The sequence below is a fragment of the Aedes aegypti genome, chromosome 3 (genome assembly GCF_002204515.2).
Source record: "Aedes aegypti strain LVP_AGWG chromosome 3, AaegL5.0 Primary Assembly, whole genome shotgun sequence".
Lineage (NCBI taxonomy): Eukaryota > Metazoa > Arthropoda > Insecta > Diptera > Culicidae > Aedes > Aedes aegypti.
In genome coordinates this window covers 269,954,405-269,973,114 of record NC_035109.1, presented here as the reverse complement: position 1 = coordinate 269,973,114, position 18,710 = coordinate 269,954,405, and the positions used below count along the sequence as shown (strand labels likewise).

Genomic DNA, 18,710 nt, shown 5'->3' with positions numbered 1-18,710 from the left:
CGGGGACTTGCAACACTTCATTTCTAAGCAATTTAGAGTTTTATACAAGTTTAAAACTTTTGTGTTAGGTCTACTTTATAATCAAAAGAGTAATAATTCATCAATCAACTACAAACACTCGTTAAAATATTGTTCATTTAAGTTATTGGACCTTGATCATTTACCGCCTATTTTTTCCATACAAAAGTAGCTCAATTATTTTCTTACAAAAAAGTATTCATAAAGCTCTTGTACTGATTCAAATGCTTTAAATACATGAAAAACAATACATAACAAGTGTGACTAATAAAGAATATCAACATTTTGTTGAAAAAAAAACTAAATTAGCATTGAGTGTTGCAAATCATCCCACACCTTTTTGATGACTTTTAATATGACAACAAAATTCGACTCAATCTTCTATCATCTCATTCTGTAGGCCATTCCAAGTTATACAAGGAATTTAGATTTTTAGATGACGTTTAGATCATGTTTTTGGTTGATTGGAGTTGAAAAGTGTTGCAAGTCACCCCGTTTGACGGTAATTTTTAATTGAAATGCAATCCATGAAGTATAAGCCAAATGTTGCGCAAAATCGCAAACATTTGAACTTTTGTTTGTGTCAGAAGCATAAAATTGGTCGAATGGGTCAATAGACTGAAAGGGTGGATAGACCAAAAGGGTCGTTAGGCCTAAATAATATTTGATCCTTAACTAGTATTTCGAATGACTAGCACATTCAATAGTGTTTTTTCCTTCTTTTAATCAACGGCTGTTATTTTCTAGTTATATTTCACAGTGGATATTGTGGACTTCTAAGTAATGCAAATTATCCTGATCTAACAACTAATAATCCATTCGACCTGAAAGTTCATGCAGCGGCTTTTGGTACGGCAAATTACCTTGACCCATCCCTGCTAGTTACCCATTCGACCTTACGGTTCATTGGAACTATCAGCCATTTTCGGCTTAATGAGCCTTTCGGCCTAACAGGATAGAATGGTAATATTAAGACTTTTAATAAATTATTTTTATAAAGCAACAATTTTACACCAAAAATTATCTAGAAGTTCAATGAAAAATGACTTTTTTATAGTTTCGTGATGCTCCCAACAAGTTTGCACGATATGTGAAAAATTCAAACAATGTTTACATAGCAAATGTTTTGTACCTTGCGAATATTTGTTTAGACTTTTTTGATATACAGCCAAACCTGTATTTACGCCCGTAACTGGGGGAGCGTAAAAAGAATTGGAGCGTAAAAAGAGGGAGCGTTGTTTGGAATTAGGAGCGTAAAAAGAGGGGGTCAGAAGGCCGGCTCCAAAGGCACGTTCCCCACCAGTTAGGATTTCTTGTCTGACGTCATTTTGGAATCCATGCGTAAAATTCATGTAATTTTACTAACCAGAAGTCGCCATCTATTCATCGATTCCGTACCAAAAATATCCATATTGCGTTGGTTTCAACTGATTTTTTACAAATCGGAAGTCGTCATCTTGGATTTCAAAATGGCGTGAGACATCGATTTCCGGCATCTCCTCTTCAGTCCCGTTCCAAAAATACCCATACGGATGATTCAAATATTACGCAACGCATATTTTGAAAATATATCCACCACGTAACAGCTTTTGTATGGAATATATAAAATATTTGTATGGACCGTAACAGCACGGAAGACCCCTTCCCTTCCCCTGTTGCGTTACGCAATATTTGAACCGACCCATATTACATTGGTTTTCGTGGATCGTCATCAGGCAGGAGCGTAAATTTGAATTTAGAGCGTAGAAAGAAGGAGCGCGAAAAAAAGGGGCGTGATAAGAGGGAGCGTATTTTTGGTTTGGCTGTATTTTCTTATTTATCCTGTTATTGTTGATGTGGTTAAAAAAATACTCATGCCTGGTTGTAGATCAAGTACTAAAGACACAAAATGGCTCAGTTTTAAATTTCTTCTGCAAATTAATTCAAAACGTTAGTGTCCAAAGTAGCCCCCGGAATCATTTAAAGGTCGATAAAAATCGAGATTTTGATTTTTGATTTTGATGATAAGTGACATGAATAAAGGATATAATTTTTTTTTTTTTTTTTGAAAAAAATAATCATCTCCAACAAGTTACTCTATTAAAGATACTCTACTAGACTGGCCCTTGAACAAAAGAGTTGTAAAATTCAACGGGGCACCTCCTAGATATGTGCCTTAGGGTAAGAAAAAAGGTCTCTCAAAATGTCAACTCAATTGGTTGCGCCACCAGCTGGCGCATTCAATTCGAAGCTTGTATGGGATATTCGTTTTAAATATGTTGAAAATTGACCGTATGTTACTGTTTCGTTACGTGTATTAATTGATCGCGTTCAATTGGCCCCAGAATGACAAATACACTAGTCGCAACCCTAGTGAACATAATTGCAGAAGGTTGTACCTGGATTTAAGCTCATTTTCATTAACATTTTGGTTGTTGAATGTTAGGTTTGGATCAGAACTCCCGAACAATCACATATATTCATGCGCCTTGCGCAGCAGCTCGCCCAGCGTCATAGGTGGCTATGATGCGCCTAGTGCCATGTTGAGGAAATACAGAGCAGTTTCACATATCTACTGAAGATAGTTAAAACACCAACTTTATCAATTTTACTCATGATACAACCTTCTACAGTATTGTTCGCTATGGTATCAAGTAGTTTTTTTTTTTTTTTATTTGTGACATTTTACACCAGTTGGTGCATTCATGTCGAGTATCAAGTAGTGTGTTTGACATTCTGGGTTAAATTAAACGCGATCAACATTTTTTTTTTTTTGAACCAAACAGTAGAAGATGTACTATTTCCCATATGTTTGAGCTGAAAATCTTATATCAACTTCAATTCAAATGCGCCAGCTCATGGAAAGACCAAATGAAATTTTCAGGAAGTCTCCCCCTAACTCTAAGGAATAATTCTGGGGGTGCCCCGTGGAATTATACAACTTTATTTTTCTCCCATACTGAGCTGGGCCAATCTAACACTCTATGATCATTTAATGTTTTTTCTTAAATAACTACACAATTTTGAATGAGGTGCTTAAGTGAATGAGCATAATCTCAAAATCAGTTTTTAGTCACTCACACTCCGTTACTTCTCACCCCTCATGAGAATGATGCCGATATGTTGATCCAAACGAGTCATGTCATGGAGTACAATGCATCCCAGGTATTAGCATTTAATCTTGTACCCTTGTTTTATCTTGTGCGAGTACCAGTACTATAAAAATAAAGTTTCAATATCAACATAATAATAAACTGATTAATTAAGTATTGACGAACATGGTTTGATAAGAGAGTTGCATCTGTTCTACTACGCCGGTATCGAGACTCCTGTATTTTGCCGACAAATGATGCATTCAATACACGTGCGCTCTCACAAAACAGCGAATCTCGCGCGCTCACTCTGAGAAAATCACGTCTCCCACGTGCTCCATCGCCAAACATTCCCCCATAGAAGCTAGCTGGTCATCGCGATTCAACCGTCAAACCCCCAAACAAGCCCCAGAGTCTCGCGAAAAATAAAAACAATGCACCGTCTCTGTGTGCAAAGCAATTCGGAACCACGAGAGATCTGCTTTTTGAGAGAATGTGTATTCTTCCCTTTTCGTTTACAGCGGCACAACCACGCGCTTCTGCATCCATCCTTCGGACTGCGGAGACGGTCCCGCACCGAAAGACCAACCAGTTGCGTTTGAAGCGTGACCGCGAACGTTCGTGTTTTCCGACCGTTTTACTCCGAAAGGTTGGTTACTGAGTGGTTGTGTGAAGTAGGGCGGTTCGAATGACTAAAAAGTTTGATACTTCAATCTACCATATCTTCCTTGCAGTTTTTACGATAAAAGTGGTGTTCTGTGAAATTTTTAGAATTTTCGATGGTGGTTTAAAGGTAACCCAAATACTATGTATGGGTTTATGAATGTGCACAAACTAGATTGTCTCAAAATGAATTTGATTTTGTAGCAACTGTTTTCATTATTGCTTGAGTAAAAAGATTCTATAATTCATATAAGCATCAACATGAAAACGATAGCCGATACGATCTACCGGTGTTAAAACTATTATTTGAGTTTCGTCATTTACATTATCTTCGTCTCTGGGCCACCATTGAAAACTCATTGAAAGTGATGAAAAATTCACAGAAATTTTATTTCATCATAAGGATTGTAAGGAAGGCATGGGAAGTGGAAACTTTTAGTTGTTGTTCAATTTGAATCGCCATATTGTGTAGTGCATGGGAATCCCTACACAAGTTCTGCGGAGAGTGCACTTTGCAGTGTTGAGTGATAGTTTTTCAGCTTGCAGTGGGAAAACTAGAGGGAAATTATCGCCGAACGATGTTGTTGGTGTGCGAGTGTGTAGATATAACGAATAGAAAAGGCAGAAGATTTTCCATTCTCAAATGACATTGAAAATTTTCACCGACTAGAGCGTCTATGGGAAGACCGGTTCCGTTTAGTGTTTTCGTGTTTGTCACCAAAAAGTCGGTTTCAATTTTCGTAATTAGTGCCATAAAATACGACCTTAAAAAATGTCTAGTGAGGCTTCTGCTAGACGGTGTAGAGAAACCTAGTAACCAGATTGTCTACAGCAGGCTGACAATGTGCTGAATGTGTTGAAAGTGGAATACTAATAGTGGATGGGGGAATAGCCAAAAAAAAACCTTTGCGAATAGCAGAGGATTATGCGGAAAAGTGGATAGTGAAGGGACGACACCGAATCGTGGGTGGATTCAAGTGCGTTATTCGCATTTCAGATACGTGTGGCGCTTTGGGGTTTGTTGACTGGGAAGGTAGTGAAAATGAAGAGAGGGGATGCTTTTCTTCTAGTGTCTATTTTCATGGTAGTTTTGTTTTCGTCTCAACTCTGACAACAACGGCGACGATGAGTAGTGCATACGATGGATTGGATGGTGTTTTGTTGATTTTATTTTGGTCCCTTCAGGGCTTGTGAAGCGGACTTTGGTCGTGTTAAAGAGCATAATCAGCTTTGAAATTCAACGTTAAACATTCTTTAAAACCTTAGAATGCTCATGTCACAAAAATATATTTATAAAATATTCACGTAAATAATAATCTTAGAATGATAAAATCATTGAATCTTCTAATACATTTCCTCCATTACTGGAGCATGTTCCTAAAATAGTGGTTTTCATCGTTTTCCCATTGAGACTCACTATTATAGGCAGAGGCGCGTCCACGTTCTGAACCATGGGTAGGACAAACGTTAACAAATATTTTGTGCATTGTGAAGCAAAGAAAAATTTTAACCCTTTGGAATGCTTGGCTGGAAATTGAAAATTTTAGGGAGCTGAAGCGTAAAGGGTGCCTGTCGTTACTACAAGACAAAGAAAGTTTTCGTCTTCACATGGCTAGTGGCTACTGAGGACCTTAAAAAACAAGAAATTAGAGACCTCTTGCCTGGAAAAATAGACTTAAAAGGAATCTAAAGGAGGTGGAAATAAGATTGAACAGGTTTCAAAAATACGAACCGAAACCTAATAGGAGCCAGAAGATAAGTACTCAATTCTTCATACCATTAGAGCACATAATTATCTAAGATCTAAGACTCATTTTGTGAGAATTTCCCGTGACAAGTATGTGTATGTGTTTTTTCATGATCCTCTTCAGAAATTTCATCAGAAATTATTACAGGTAAAGGGCGAACACGAAATTATTGCGACACTGAAAATGTCATGCCAATAATGTTAAGAATCAAACCAAAATTTTAGGGTAGTTTTATACATATATTTACTCCAAAAATCAAAAGAAAACTTAATCGATGGAGCCTTGAGTGTAAAATTGAAGGCATTTTCGTTTGACGCCCATCAAAGTCTTTACAGTGTCATCCAGTACCAGTTTCTCAGCGTTTTTATTTTCCATTTTCTTAACATTTCCTTCTCGTCTTTGACTGTCTTCTTGCTTTTCCGAAGTTCCCGCTTCATTATTGCCCAGTACTGCTCCACCGGACGCAGCTCCGGACAGTTTGGCGGATTCATGTCCTTTAGAACAAAATGGACAGAATTAGCCTCATACCACTCCATGACACTTTTAGAATAGTGGCATGATGACAAATCTGGCGGCCAAAATATCGGAGTTTCGTCGTGCTGCTGCAAGAACGGCAAAAAGCGTTTCTCGAGGCACTCAGATTTGTAGATCTCGCCATTTACTCTGCCCTTTGTCACGAAAGGCTCACTCCTTAGTCCGCAAGATCAGATGGCCTGCCAAATGAGATATTTGGAGGTGAACTTCGACATTTTTTTCTTCTTAAATTTGTCGTCCACATCGAATTTGCTCTTGCCGGTGAAAAACTCCAACCCCGGAATTTGCTTAAAATCGGCTTTTATATACGTTTCGTCGTCCATCACACAGTAGCCATATTTTGTCAGCATTTTCTCGTAGAGAACGAAAGAGTTTTAGCCGTAGATTGTTGCCGCTCATCGCGGTTTGGGAAGTTCTGTACCTTCTATGTATGTAGTCCAGCTCTCTTCTTTGCATGCTAGACGTAGCTCTGCTACATGCCGATCTTTTTAGCCAAATCACGGCTTGATACGTTGGGATTTGCTTTAATCATCCGATTCACCTTTCCCTCCGTCTTTTTGTTCTCCGGTCCCTGTTTTCTTCCAGCTCCTTTGCCGTGGTCCAACGTCAACCGCTCCTGAAATCGCTTCAACACTATGGAGACGGTTGAATGGTGAATGTTCAATATTTTTTCCATCTGCCGGTGCGACAGATCAGGAAATTCCAGGTGTTTGAAAAAAAAAAAATTCTCTCGACTTGCGTTTGTTCACCTCCATTTTCGTTGAATCGTAAAACACGACTTCGAGTTAGACAGCATGTAAACAATACACATCAATGAAAAACTGTGCAAAATTTGGTTGATTTTTACCCAATGGTAGAAAAGTTATGCCCTGTTGAATGTGTTGCAATAATTTCGTGTTCGCCTTTATGTTCCTCCGGAAATTTCTACTTGAGTTCATGAAGTAATTATTTCGCAAGGAATTTCCACCTAGGGAAATACTCAAACAATTTCGTTTAAGATACCTCAAGAATCCAAGAATGGATTTTCTTAAGGAGTACCACAGAAAAGAAATTTCTCCTAATTTTAACACAAAAATCTTCGGAATTCCTTCAAAACTTCTTTAAGATGTTTTAAGAAAGTCTCTAACTTTTCCAAGATTTAATTCCGTGATTTATACATCGATTTCCCTGGGACAGTCCAAGGTTCCTGGACAAAACATCTCCTAAAATTCAACCAATTACTTCTCCAGACATTCTCCAGACAGTCTCCAGACAGTCTCTGAAAGAACTCCTGGACTTTTGACGAAATTTAAGTAGATTTCATAGGTAAAATACTTCAATCTCTCATAAAAAAAAAATCAATCAAATCTCGGAATTGCATTCCGCAGGGTTCTCTCAAGGAATTTCTCGAAAAAGAATGGTCAGAATAAATTTATGCATGAATGATCGGAGGAACTATTGGAAAAAAAAATCTGTAGTAATAACTGGTGTAAAACTGGTGTCAACTTTTGAAGATTTTTTTTGGGAAAACTTTTGGAGTAATACATGGATTAAATGCTGCAGAAATCCCTAGAAAAAATAAATTTATTTGTTCGACTAACCGCTCAAGGAATTTTGGATTTCTGGGAGGAAACGTGGATGAATACATGAAGGAATCCACATTAACAGGCGGAGAAATTCTTGAAAGGTTGCTTTAGAAAACCCTTTAGCTATTCGTTTTTTTAGTCAAACACTCTAAAAAAAACTTTGTAGATTTCCTCGGAAGAAATTCTGTAGGAATCTTTGGAAGATCTCCTACAGTAACAACTGGAGAATTCAGTTGAAAGGAATAGTGAAAAAATATCTGGAGGAAATTCCACGATAGTTTTGGGAAAAATATATTGAAAAATTACCAGAGGAAATTACTGGAAGTAGTAGCTTTGAACTTCTCATGGATTTCTTGGTGCAAATTGTGGAGAATTTTACCTAAATTCTGCAGAAAATTTTCTGCAAATTCCGGGGAAATTTTTTAGAGTATTTCTGAAAATATTGTATATAAAATCACTATGATAATTACTGAAGTTTTTCCTCGAGGAATCTGAGACGAAATTATTGAAGAGGCTGTTTCACCCGTTATAGTCTCTGGGGCCTGTCAAATTTTGCATCAGGATTTTATACAAGCATAATAAGGAACAAATAAGAATATCCTTTATAGTTAAACCCTATTCAACCAATTTATCAAACAAATCCGACAAAAATATACCAAACTACTTGCCTTTACAAACTACTTGCCTTTACAGTGGAATTGTTAGAATTTCCTCATCTATTTCTATATGGTCGGTGTTCAGACAGACCGGACTAGATGATATTTTGAAGCTCTTAAGATATGTGACGAACTCCATTAATTCTAAATTTTCTGATGTTATTATCATACATATGTATCATCGAATAGATAAGTACCATTATTACAGCAAATAATGGAAATATGTTGATGTTTCGATTGTCTGGGATACGTTTTCCTCAAACCATTAAAAAGCATTTGGTTCAGTCTGTCTGAACACCGACCGTATAACAAATGCATGAGCAGCATAAATTATGTTAATTTGTGTAGCAATGCTTTGATAGATTATATCAAGAGTGATAGCACGTTTGGAAATCGCTAGCACCATCACACTTATACTGTTTATAAAACGATACGACTGAACTTAGCTTAATTGATTTCTTTCTTCCAGATATTCTTCGAGAATCTTCTGATAATTTTGTAAGGATGTTTCAGAAACTTCTCGAAAATTACTTCCAGGAATGCACACGGCAATTTGTACCAGGACATATACAGGATTGAGCGTACATATCTTCAAGAAACCATCCTTTCAGTGATTCAGAAATGCCAGAGAGGATTGCTCCATTTATTTTTGTTACGTTCAAAGAAATTTCTTGTAACAATTCTTACAATTAGTTTGCCAAAATATTCTCAAAAGGTGCACAAACCATGTCACGCTTTACTAAGCACAAGAAAACAATGAAAACAATATCGTGTCTTCTATTCTCCATAAGAATATGTACGATTTTAGTTTATTGAACAGGCGATAAATTATTAATTTATGGTTCAAGCTTTCTGCTGATCTAGTTTTTTTTGTTGAATCGTGGGTAGGACAATCCATTGACTGTCCTTTTGTGCGTAGTACATGTCCTACCTGTCCTACCCACCTCCAGCGCCACTGATTATAGGAATGCCCCACTATTGCTGGTGCAAAGGAGCAAAAAAGTTAAGATTATTAATTGTTTTCAACTATTTCCTTACTAATATCCATTTTTTATACACATTCCTATTGTTTTAGCAAGAGCCGTGTTAGAAAAATACACATAATAAAACAAATTTCCTATAACACGTTTAAAAGCGCACTACCTCTATTATTGGGCACACACTACCACTGGATCCCACCCTATCGTAAAACACACTGCTATGTGATATCTTCTCCTTCTTCTTCTTGGCATTAACGTCCTCACTGGGACAGAGCCTGCTTCTCAGCTTGGTGTTCTTATGTGCACTTCCACAGTTATTAACTGAGAGCATTCTGTGCCATACCTGCCACACGATATACGAATGCAAAAATGCCAATATTGATTTTTGCATTCGTATATCGTGTGGCAGGTACGATGATACTCTATGCCCAGAGAAGTCAAGGAGATTTCCATTACGAAAAGATACTGGACAATAGAAATATTAGTAGTACAACGCTAATGGCGTTGTTGTCACAAAACTGATTTTAATTATTATTACCTTAAATTAAAACTCATGCCTAATTTTTCAGCATTTTTGAGCCATTTTCTCAGTGATTCTTTCTAAAATTCTCTCACTTCTCCTTCTCTTCTTCTCGCTGGTATTATTTCTCAACTGGAACAGAGCCTATTACTCAGCTTAGTAGTCTTATGACCACTTCCACAATTATTAACCGATAGTTTCCTTTACCATATGATCATTTGTATATCGCGTTTATTTTTCTTATTTTCACAAGGGGGATATTTGAAAACAGACGCCCAGGCTTGACACAAACTCCTCGGCGATGCAAAAATGAGGCAATTTTTACATTTTTCTGAGGAGTAAAAATTTAACTCAAAATTTTCAAAACGGATGCTCAAATGATTCGAGTGAGAGTGCAAACATTCTATGCTATGCTCTGTTGCCATGCTCAGGTTTACTAACACTTCATAAGCACTCTTGAGCAACCCGCCCAAACATAGCAGGCCTCGCGGAGTTGTAATGGGGCTCTGTTGTTTACAAATTCCATGGGGGAGAAAAGGAGATAGAATGATTTTTGTGCAGAGGCCTATAAAACTATTTTTTGACGGAATTTCGCTCTGTCGTGTTTTGTGCTGCATCTCCTTCGCTCATTTTTCATTGCCTCTCTGCTTAGTATTTATTCGCTCTCTCCCAAAAAGGCAAACGCTGCTCTAGAATGTGTCACCGAACTCTGATGATGTTGCTTGCAAACGGCTGACAAGGTAACTCAGGAAGTGTGAGATGCCGCACCAACGACGACCCACTAAATCAGCAAGCATGCGATTTCTCACTACAATGAAAAGGGGGTAATCGAACACGACATGCTCCGCTGTTTCCTCCACACCAGTTCAAATGGGGCACGCAGGAGATCTTTTGAGTGCCCGAACCTCAGCAGGTACTGACTCTAGCAACAATGTCCTGATAGAAACTGCGTCAGGAGGAAGACTACTTCCCCATGGTTTCTCTTATACCAATCTGACATTTTTTTATTAGCCGATGGGTCCATCTACCTAGCATATTTAACGTGGCTAGCGAAGCTGAGCTTGTCATCGATCATTACCCCAAGATGCCTAAGGGATCGCTTGGACTCTGGTGCAATCACCTACCGAGATAAGCGCCCGTTACTCGGACTTACGGTTGTTGACCACCACTCAGTCTTGTGACGGGCCTGTCCTAGTTTTCTAGACTTCACCCATTCCTCAACTATGGGAATAGAGTGCGCTGCTTTCAACTCTACTTCCTCCATCGATTCGCCATAGACCACTAGGGTGGTGTCGTCGGCGAAGCCAACAATTTTAACACCCGTCGGAAGGGGGACTAACTTTGCCTCGCTGAATGCTGCACCTCGTTGTTCTCTTTGTGCTTCTGTGCGTGCGCGTTGCATTCTTCGTCTAGCCCGAAGCCAGATTGCTCGAAGATTTGCCATCGATTCGCACCACCAGTACACCGGCGACCTGTTCTCTCTAGGGGGGGGCTTTTCTCGGCATGGAAGCATCACACGCTCGTGATATCACAGCAACTAACTCTTCACCGTTAAGGTCCAGAGTGTTCCGCTCGCGCCTCACGGCTTCAGTGAATACTTCGTCGTCAAAGCGCGCTGTTTTCCAACCTCGGGCTTGGGTCGAGTTAAATCGCGCTGCCTTCCGCCCGCCTGGTATTATACTATAGCGAATTGATTGATGATCACTATGAGTATAACCGTCATCAACTCGCCAGTTTATGGTACCTAAATGGCTAGGACTACAAAACGTTACGTCAATAATCGATTCTGCACCATTTCTGCGGAAGGTACGCACTGTACCCACATTTGCCAGCTCTACATTTAATGCGGCCAAGGATTCTAACAATAGCTGGCCTCTTTGATTGGTGCAGCGGCTATCCCATTCCACTGTTCATGCATTGAAGTCTCCAGCTATCACTACTGACTGCTGATTAGCTAATTCAGCTATCATCCTGTCGACCATGTTGGAAAATTCCTCAAACGCTCATTTTGTGGGCACGTAACAACTGCAAAAGAACACGTCGTTGATTTTTGCTATCGCCAAACCATCATATGAGATAGAGACTTCTTCTTGGGTTGCTTATCGCCCTGTCGTCTCTATAGCTGCCAGCTGTTGAGACATATCCGCCACCCAGTTCCCGTTGTTAGCTGGTATGCGGTAAAATAGTCAAAATAGTATAACATGATTTAGAAAATCGTTCATTTGATAGGGTAAATACCATTGCTCACCTAGTTTCTGTAGCCTATCTTACGCAATTTTTCCTCAGCTTTCTGATGGTGATCTCAGAATTCAAAACTAGCGGTGCGCTAATGGTGAAAAATCGATTTTTCTAACAAAATTCAAGATGGCGGCCAAATTCAAAATGGCCGCCAACATTTTTTCAAATTGAAATGAAAGCTAAATCCTTTCTCTATACGATGCCACTAAGTTTGGTATGTGTTCCAAGCGAAATATGACACATATCCCGTGAAGAAATACCCAAGATTTATCTAAAAATGGGCTTTTTCGCAAACTGTTCAGCTAGCTGGCGTACGAGGGGTCCACCAATTTGAGAAAACAGAAAAGACCACCCTTAAGTTTTATCGAAAACTAGCGATCAGTGACATAAAATTGGAATTCTAACGATGGGTGCCGATAGCGGCCTGGTTTCAGCGAGAATTGCTCAATGCAAATTTTTACACTGGAGAGTTGCTTCTGCAGCCAGGGATCTTACAACAACCTCGTCGCCAAGAATTTCTTGTGTCAGTTGCTTATAGACTATACTCTTTTGCTTGGTGTCCTTCTTTAAGATTAGGATTATTTCACCAATCCTAGTCCGCCTTATGCTCCGCACATCTGCGCCCAATGGCGATAACTTCTCCGTGCTACGAATCGCCTTCAAAACCTCGGCGTTTGCGGTTTAGCATTCTCCTTGAGCTCCGTTTCCAGTTTCCTCTGCTTTTTCTTATTTCAAACTCGTATCCACGGGTTATTGTTGCCATGCACTCGTGGTTCCTATGGATGCACTGCCTAGTTCAGGCTATCCCGTGGCACCTTTTCCTTAGCTTCCTTGGCCTTAGGCTTGTTGTTGGCCTCTCCACTGTTGCCATGTCCTCTTGATAGCGGAGCTTGGCTCAAACCAGCTTATCCGTTCTGGAGGACGGCCGCGTAGGTCACTTTTCCCTTAGCAATCGTACGTCTTTTCGCCACGAATTAATCCTCGAAAGGTCCTCTCTTTCACATTGCGTATCGAATAATATCATCTAATATATTCGCGTTGCCTGTGATGGAAAACACTTCAGTTTAAAACGACATAGTGTCTCTTTCGCCTTCTACCTTGCCAAGTTGTGCCTTGGATTTCTCGTAGTCCTGCTTTGCAGGTAGGACTGATTGTCGCAATTACAGTAGACTTGTTTTCACATCTTTGTTCATATTGCTTTTGCTCTTAACATACTCGATGATGACATCGAGCTGCTCAGCAGCTACCTGCATTTTCGGAAGGTACTCTCTATTGCGATCCATGGCCTCGATTATTCCCGGGCCATCAATCACCTCACATGTTGCACTGAAGCGGCCAGTGCCTACCATCGTCACATTGTCTAGGCTTTTGCCCACTTTCTCACTTAAGTCGATGTTGGTCGCCTTTTTCCTTGGCGAGAACCTTAGCCGGTTACTGATAGATCCAGAAGCCTCTCCTTCACATTTTGCTAGTTGTTTGTTTTGGTTAATCATCTCTTATGGGTCCCCCTGTTTTTTTTTTTTGTTTTTTACAAGGGGGAAATCTGCAAACAGATCCCCTGAGAAGATAACTCAGGGAATGCGGGGATGACGCACCAACGACGACCCGCTAAAACCAGCCTATGCACTGTGCATGAGCAATTCATTTAGAATTGCTCAAGTGGTGAACAGTGCATCGACATGACCCTTGGACTCAGACCCTCATCTCCCCGGAACCACCTTACGGTATTTCTTCGGGAAGGGACCAGTGCATATAGCACAACACGTGTAGCAGAAGTAGCCTAGGCAAACTGCTTCTCCTAGCCGACTTAAACAATGTTACAAGGGACCAGCCTCGGCAGGGCTAATCCTCTGCAGCCAACTCTTGGTCGGCGCGCCATAGACGCTGCAATTCTAACATAATTTGAGTGACAGCCGTAGTTACTGCATTCCAGCACTCGGCATCCGCACACATTCTCTCTATAATATTGTCGGGGGACGTGTCCTCTCCGCATGTAGTGAGCATGCGACCTCTCACAACAATGAACCGGGGGCAATCGAACACGACATGCTCCGCTGTTTCCTCTACACCAGCACAATTGGGGCACGCAGGAGATTCTGAGTGCCCGAACCTATGCAGGTACTGTCTATAGCAACCATGTCCTGACAGAAACTGCGTCAGGTGGAAGTTCACTTCCCCATGGCTTCTACCATACCAATCTGACACATTTGGTATTAGTCGATGGGTCCATCTACCCTTAGTGGAGTTATCCCATTCCTGCTGCCAGCTTCTGAGCGTTTCCTCTTTACACGTGTCGCGGACTCCTCTGGTACCCCTTTGGTTGAAGCATTGAACATCTTCCTTGATGATGAGCCCGATGGGCGTCATCCCGGCTATGATGCACACGGCCTCTTTAGATACCGTCCGGTATGCACTTGCTACTCTTAAGCACATTATCCTGTACGTGCTTTCCAACCGCTTTAAATTTCTGTTCGTTCTAAGCGCTTTTGACCAGATTGGTCCTCCATACCTTAGTATGGATAGCGCCACGCTTGCTAGCAGCTTTGGGTCCCCCTGTAGAGCTTCTAAACGGTAGAGCTGGTGGTCATGGACATTCTCCTAAGCTATTGCCACATCAGTTTTACTCACTTGATAAACACTGCCCCGATTTCAGACGAAAATATCTGCTACTATGTAAGGAGTGCATTAAGCACTTGAACAGCATGTAATAGGCTTTTGTTCGGATTATCAGTCTACTATCAATGTCCTAGTTTCGGCAAACTCAAGGTCGAGGCCAATTATTGCATGTGAGATTTATATACATGTTAAGCTAGTTCGCTATAGACCTTTACATAAAATCATTTGTTTTGAGTGAACTATTACAATACGAAAGGGTTGTGCTACTTTTCCCCGAATGTCGTTTCCCCAAACGCCAGTTTTTCGACCGCCAGTTCTCCGAATATCCCGTTTCCCCGAGTAGCCTCGAAAAGTTTTTGGCACTCATACACTATAACCTCAATTTACGAACTAGATCGGGGGTGCGTAAATTGAGTTGGTGCGTAAATTGAGTTGGTGCGTAAATTGAATCAGTGCGTAAAACGAGGGAGCTCAGTTCGTAAAACGAGGTTTTGCCGTTTTGAGTCTATTTGTATGAAATTAATATATATTATTTAGAAAAAATATGCTCTTTTAGCACCATTAACATATTATTAATACATTGGGTTCTAAATCAGGCTAGAATGTGTGCAGTTAAGGTCTTCCAAGAACTCTTTGGAGTTTGGGCATATGATTCTACATGAGTTAACGGAGATCAATTTATCATTTCTATGTAGAAGAATGTCTCACAATACTGAACCCTAGAAGATTGTTATATTTTTAAGAAGCGTTTGTATTGTCAGATCCAAGTATTGGTAATTAAGTGAGTACAACAGGTTTTCTAGTTCATCTAAAAACATCCTGGAATATATACCTGCAATATACTGTCATATTTAGCGATCCTTTGATGTTTTTTTTTTTTTTGATATGGCACAGGCCCTTATCTATTCATAGTAGTAAAATGAGTATTTTTATAATTTGTCCCGATGTCCTAGGTCCTCCAAGGACTCCATTGAATATAGGCCTTGGGATCTACGACCGTAATAAGAGATTAGAGGATAGTTTTCAATCACTCCACAGGCCCCTAACCATTCATGTGAGTAAACGGTGTATTGTAATAATTTGTGCGGATGTCCTAAGTTCTCCAAGGACTCCATTGAATATAGGCCTTGGGAATTTGTCAAAATTTTATACATTTCAGGACAGTGAACATACCATGACCCCACAGTTATGGATCAAATAGTGTGGAGTCCAACCTATAAAATTCAATAAAACGACATAGAAAACGTAAAATTGTAATTTAAAAGCACGAATTGAATCGTTTCAAATTGGAAATTCGGTTAGTAAACTGTTTTGAGTGTAATATTTACATAGGATTACATAAAAATTAAAAATTGCATTGGTTTCTGAAAACCATATTATGGATCAATTTTCATATTACGGATCAAATTGTGACATATTACGGATCAGTGCACTAAATCAAGAGATTTCAACTCAATGCATCTGTATTGCATGATTTGGTGAAAGTTAACAATGTGTCACATTTTACTGCAAAAAATAGCAGTTTTAGAGCTGGAAACAATGGTAAAATGCCATTTTTTGTGATACTGCATTGTAGTAACTGAGACATGTACTGTTTTCGCTCCACACCAAGTTTTCCACCCATTTTTGTCTGCTAAAAAATGAAATTTACAAACCTTGATGTTTTATTAGTATTATCCTTAGTGCTATTGTCTAAATATGTCGAATCCAATGCTTAAAATGGCAGAAATCTACATTATTTGGAAGTGATCCATAACCGTGGTAAACAATCATTTCCTGGTCCATATTATGGATCACTAGTTAGAAGTGCGAATATTCGGTATTTAGAATCAACAATCAAGAAAAATGTTTTCCAAAAATGAATACATACTAAATCGAAGCGAACGAGCATGTTTTATGGTATAACATTTGAATTTTATCACCTGTGGGAGCTTATGAATGCTGACGGCACTTCTTACAGAAAACGACCATATAATGACAGCTGTGTGGTATCAACTAAACATTTGTCAAATACACTGTTATTAAGCGGTTGAATGTTGTGCTTAACATTACAAATAGTATAACATGGGAAAAATATGTTTTACGTCAACGTTTATGTTTTGAGCGAGTTGTACGATATTGAACGCTAAAGTGATCCGTCACTGTGGGTGATCCGTAACTGTGTGGGCATGGTACTTGTCATCTGATTCTTATTTTTTTCCTCCTTTATTTGATTGGCTTGATTTTTTTTCGTTCTTTATTTGATTGGCGGTTCTTACGAGTTTTGCCGTCTTCAGCATTTTTGGCAACATGTGATCAACATGTGGCAACAGAATGATCAAATTTCTTCTTTTGATTGCCTATCGTTCTTTCTAATTAACCATCCTGCCACTGAAATCTGTTATAGCACCTATTTAAACTGCTCTACTTTTCGGGGAAACGGGTAGTTCGGGGAAATGCCATTCTGGGAAACGGGTCATTTGGGGAACTGGCGTTCGGGGAACCGGCATTCGGGTAAACGAATTTCGGGGAAAAATAGCACAATCATACCAAAGTTCTGTGTGAAATTTCGAATTAATTCATTATCGGCAGCTTAGCACGAGCAATACTGAAATAGTTTGAACTCATGTCATCAAGCATAACACAGCGTAACAAAACGACATTTTGCGTGTCTCAAGGATTAAATTATGTGTCTCTATTAGATTTGGGGTCGCTGAATCTGATGCCGTTCTCAGAAATGCAGTATTGCACTATCCTGGTCAAAACACTAACATCCCATGCACCATACCGAAGTCCTCATTCTTGATTACATCCATATTGAAAACTTCTCCGTATTCCTCGATCGACATGGAGAAATATTGTGAAACAAGGTGTCACCGCGCATAGCTACTTTCAGCAGTGTAGCTCCGAACTGGACATCGCCGCGGTGAGCCGAATTTTTAATTAAGTGGAAACAGCCGGTAGTTTTGTGTTTCGCGCAGTCGGTGTGTGAAATTTTGTGGAATCGTACTAAAAATAGTTATACACTCACGCCGTTTATTGGCCGACAAAATCGTCATCTGCCCCGGTTAGTGCAATGTAGTGGAAGGTGCGAATCTTGAAAACAACCGAAACATTGTGGGTGCAATAGCGATTCAGAAAATTCAAAAAACTCGAAAGAGTCCGTGGCCCTCTAACCCCTTTGGCACAGCGGGAAGAATTAAATTTTGCATTTTTTGTCTGTGTGTTGGCAGTTAGCATATTGTTTGATAATTGGTGAGACGAAAAATACGATCACGACCACCGGTGGGGACACAGTGAAAAAATTTGAATTGCAAAGTGTGAGATTGTTGACGCGTTAGCGCAAGTTCATCCAAGTGGCAAATGATCTGATTCAACTCAAAGAGTTCGTAAAGTGGTTGGCGACAGAAAGAACAACGTTTCAAATAGCAAGGTAAGAACTCATTCAAGCTGCGTAATAAATGTGATATCATTCAAAAATGTCGTGATAGCTTAATCACAAATCCACGTTTTGAGGTGATAAAAATCTCTAACCGGTTCTTTGTTTTACACGTTTCTGCATACAAAAACAAAACCTGAATAGTTAACAATCTGTGGAACAGCTTTCTTATTGCAAAATATGGCCTTTTTTGTGATCAAAGTTTCAGTGCAGTTCGCAAATTGGTCCAAAAGACAAAAGCCATACCTAAAACTGTTTGTTTAACGCTCTACCCATATTGCTTTAAAAGAGGCACTGAACGGCCGAAACCAGTGACCACATTTATAGCCCTGTTTAAAAAATTAGCATAGACTGGGTCAGCAATGGAATGCAGAAAAAATATTTGGGAAAATGGGGAGTCGATGCTGGTTTGGGATCACTTTGGACCCGATATTTGAATATGCTAGAAATTACATTTTTTAAAGGTCGTAAATGCTGTCACATGAATGTGTATTTTTATATGTTTGTATTTTTGGTTTTAGAAAATCAATTCTTCTCTTGCCATCACAGACACTACATTTGTGTTTTGTTGGAACTTAACAAGTAATGAATGTTTTTATAAATATCCTTCGATGTGGTGAGTTCACGTACATATCTATGCTTTAATATGTTTACTAGAGTGATGCAAATTTTGAAATTTTGGC

At 39.5% G+C, this 18,710-nt stretch overlaps 1 protein-coding gene across 3 annotated transcripts in view; it reads left to right on the top strand.

The window, feature by feature from the left end:
• Nucleotides 1–3,649: 3,649 nt before the first annotated feature.
• LOC5577237 overlaps nt 3,650–18,710 on the top strand; it is a 153,505-nt gene continuing 138,444 nt past the window's right edge. The window contains exons 1-2 of one of the 3 annotated variants that reach the window (XM_021855078.1): nt 3,650–3,738; nt 17,822–18,021. The gene's annotated coding sequence lies outside the window, so the exon portion shown is untranslated. Of the gene's footprint in view, nt 3,739–4,451; nt 4,477–17,821; nt 18,022–18,710 lie in introns of those variants that run through there. The other 2 variants (XM_021855079.1, XM_021855080.1) reach the window with 2 other exon arrangements.